Genomic DNA, 4384 nt, shown 5'->3' on the forward strand with positions numbered 1-4384 from the left:
CTGAGTGCAGTGAGCATTCTGTAATAGACTGGTTTTTATCGGAAATTTATCTCCATTGAGAACTCAATGGGACAACCACAGGTGGAGCTTTCGCTTAGAACAATGGTGTATGGCTGAGTTATTTTTATGATTAGGAATTTTAGTATGATTCCAGCAGTTTATTGCGGCGTTATTCCATTTAGGCTGATGTTAAGTTTCAAGAATGTTCGATAATGCTTCGCCGTTTTGTCGGTAATAACATATTAAGTCTTTGTTCGAACAGCACCGCCTTCTGTGCGAGGAACTACATCTTTTGTCTTTTTTGTCACTGTTTGTGCATATTTTTACCGATTGTTTTCATTGCATGAGAACAAACGTGATAAAGGAATCTTACGTGTGAAAAGTGGCGCCATTTTTCTCTTGTTCGTCCTGTCGTTTTGGGGCTCGGCGGGAGTTTCAGGCGCTGAACCTGTTTATTTTCCCTTAAAGCGGATTTTTACATCACAGCAGCTCTTTATTTCTTTAATTCTTTCCATACCACAATAATTTATAGAAAGGAGAAAGTAATAAACAACAGCAACTTTGTGTAAGTTGCGAGCGTACTATTATCATAAATGGAAAGATTGCTGCTGTCATGTTCCCTTTTCACGAATTACTGCCCACGATAATTTTCTTGGCCACCGTGAAGACCAGAGTGTTCAACCTGCCTGTTTCAAAGTCAAAACTGACAAAACACGTTCGACTATGTTTTCGTGAAGAATCTTGCTTGCCTATGCCAACTATGCGGGCATCGCCACTTTTGTGTGGAAAGGAAAATAGTGAACTAGTAAAACAATCGGGAAGGTGCTTTCATGGCACGCGATATAAGTACAGAATGCCTAGCTGATAAAACATGTTTTGTGTATATGGATCCGTCTGGATGGAGCTGAGACACCACTGCATGTTTGTTTGAACATGCATCTAGAGCTCCGTGACTGCTGCGCCGCCTGCTGCCACCTTTTCGTGGCGTCTGCACGGAGACTGCTGCGAAGGTGATAAGTTTGAAGAAAAAAAATTAGGTGACGCCATGACGTCACGCAGCCGGCCTTCGCAAGCCGACCTCGACTGATGTCGCTCCCTCACCAGAACACCCTTGTTCCCTCCTGCCCCCTGTGCACCCTCTGCAACGGTTACCGCCTGACTGAGGCTGCTGGATGTCCCAACTGATTCCAACCCAAATGGAAACCAGCTAACCAACCCAAACGGACACGGACATCTCATTGTCCAAGTACGACACTTCCACACACGACGCCGCCAAATGGCCTCCCACCACCTGGGTCTCAACATTCGTCCACCGGAGCCCCACCATTCAAGACGCACAGCCAAGCCGCCTAACGTTTGGTGCCCTCAGGGCCTGCTCCCCACTCCTTACCCTCCCACCAACACCCAACCTCCCACTTGACACTGCATCTATCCTCCGCGAAATGAAAAACCTTTGCCAAAGAACCGCCCAACTACGACAGGAAAATGCTGCGCTCAAATAGCACGTCTAAACCCTCCATTCACCGCTATCAGAACTGACCCACCCTTTTTAAACCGCAAAGCCACTGCATCTCCTGAGACTGAGAATGAACAACTCCGAGAGGAGATGCATACTCTCCTCACCGCACAAATACACAGGAACAGACCTTCGCCTTGCAAAACTCTATTCAGGAGCTCGACAAAGTCCTGCAATGGATGTGTACCATAACACCACAGGTCCCAACGTTTATTCCGCCCTCTGTCGACTCCGCACAAATCCCCATCTCCATGGATAATGACCACGACCAGGACCTCTAAATCTCCTACTTTCTGGTAGTCGAACCGCCGCGGCTATCGCACTAAACGAGCTAACCTTCAAGCCCACCTCTCCACCCTTCTCCTCTTCGCCACCACAGTTTCTCTTCAAGAGACCGGCACCTCCGTCAAAAATTTCTCTACGCCGAACTTTATGACGCACGTCTCTCCCAAGGTACCAATCTCGTCCACCGCAAATTTAGTGTGAAGCCTGCTTTCTTCTTTGTCCAACAGCGCACGACATCGTCCGACTCGGCCTGTCGGGACTTGTCGCGTAGATCGAGTCGGGCTCTATTGGACGGCGAGGCCAGCGAATTCATCCGGCTGAGTCATCCGACTCGGCCATCCAACATGACTTGGCTCGGCCCATCGGCCTTCGGCAACATGGTAGCGGCGAGCTCCGAGGCTGTTGTGCGCAGCAGAACTTGTGTTGTCCAAACAACAAGCGCTTGCAGAAGTTACGACAGACCATGCCGGTCGTGAGTCGGTACTGTGATACACTTTTATCCTTGGCCTGATTCAAATGTTCGTGCTTTGTGTAGAGCCGAGGCAGGCAAGAAATGCACCAGCGGGTGTATTGTGGTGCGCTGTGTTTTCGTTTTCTATCAAGTGCTTAGAGATACGCCCGTCGTGCTCATCCACAAACATGGTATGTACATATAACGGGACACGGTCGCTAGCGCGAGACGAACGTTGAGACCCATTAATTGTGGCCCGGCTCTCGCGTGCTCCTAAATGTGCTCCTAGCTGTCAAGGTCTGTCTCCACGCTTGGATCATCGATAACGTTCAAAATACGGCACTGTGAGCGGAAGAACCCCGCAGCACCCGTCAGTGCTTGTGTGTAGTGCGGTGTTATGATATGACGCCGTGCTGTTTTTTACGTTTGATCTTTGGAAGCTCAGCTCTCCCCATCACCCGTGTGCACCAAAATCCGTCAAAATGCCCTTGACGTGCGTAGTACGTCGCAGTTCTCCCGAAGTTAATTGTTTGTGTGAAGCTATGGCGCTGCAATCTCCGATACTGCAAAAACACATCGCACCCGAAAGATGCACCTTTTACATCATTTTCCCTGTGTATACCTGCGCAGTTGGTAGTGATGTGCGGCGGTTTTTCTGAATTTTGAAATTTCGGGGCGTTCCTAGTGTTTTGGTGCCGCTGGGGGACTGCAGCGTACCCACAAAAGCGACGTGAGTGCTCCGCTAGTTCACCTATTCTACTGGCCACGTGATGTGATGGCAAGTGTGCTTTGTTTGAGAACTGCAGTGTGTGTCCAGGCTGTTTTTCTCGCGTTGAGTAGTAACTTCGTTGTTTGACGTCTGCTTCATACGATATGCTGTTCTCGTTTGGGACTAACTTCAGTTCTCGTGGTGATTTCACTTGCAGCCGTTGCTTGTTTACACGTGCCGTGTATAGGCAACAGTTAAAGATAACGCTTTCATGCACTATTATTCGAAAACGTTCTTTCACAATTCAAGCGCATGGTTATTAACGCGATAGCATTATTAGGTTCATTTTCGATTTTGTAATACCTGCTGGCCGTCCGCTATCAGCCGTGCCCATCAAGCGTCCACGGAAGTACGTCCCCGCTGCAAACCGGAAACTACAACTGATACAGCCAGATGCGAGGGCTCGCCCGAAGCAGCAGTACACAGCAGGGGCAACTACATTGTCGAAAGGAGGAAAATAATACTACGGCCGAGACGAAAGAAAAGATGCGCAATTCAAGCAGGCACCACGCCTGCCCAGTGAAGTTCGTTCTACGCACCCTAGGTAGTCGCATGCTCGGCACATACGGTGGCTAGCTGTGCCCGCAACTTACGCCACTACCAAGGCGCTTCTGCAATCTATAGTAATACCGGCGCTAACATTGTGTCACGTATATAAAAATACCAGCAAAAGATTAACGTCAGATGCTCTAAATCCCTCGAAAACCTTCATTAACACCAGAAACCAAATAAAATGTGTCGAAATAAATCAATAAAACCTCGTATATGGCTTCTAATTGCGAAATTTTTGAAATGATTTTTCGAATTTTTCGGGGACCGACAACGCGCAAGTTCTCTCCGGTAAAGGATGAATGGCGCTTTATGGACGCTTTACAAAACCTGAAAATACGTGAGAATGTGATCTCAGAAAACAGCCACGTAAGAATCATTGGCGTGGCCATACAGAGAAGCGGCAGAGCCGATCACGCAGTGGCAAAAATACAGGGAATATTACACGCCATGTTCACAAAATGGTTTCTACCATTAACCTTTTCAAGTACACATTTACACTTTTGTTGTTGTTTGCTTTGAGCCACACCGAAATTGGCTATACTGTGGCCTTCCCTCAACTCCTAAGATGCCGACACTGTCAATCGTCAGTGAACATTCTTAAAGATGAGTCAGGGTAATTCGTGATCCGGTGGGCGACACATGTGACTTCTTTTGAGAATCATTGTTTTTGCTCCCAACGTACCCAGTATTGTTCAGCTTGAGCAGGCTCGTGGGATAAGACTGGTCCCAATCCGTTGCTTTGTCGTTTTGTTCTAGCAATGAATAGAACAGCCTAAGCCGTGACTCTGATTAGCTTTGAGAATTCGCCGTA

This window comes from Haemaphysalis longicornis, unplaced genomic scaffold (assembly GCF_048455015.1).
Source record: "Haemaphysalis longicornis isolate Haplotype H1 unplaced genomic scaffold, Haemaphysalis longicornis Haplotype H1 scaffold_1, whole genome shotgun sequence".
NCBI lineage: Eukaryota > Metazoa > Arthropoda > Arachnida > Ixodida > Ixodidae > Haemaphysalis > Haemaphysalis longicornis.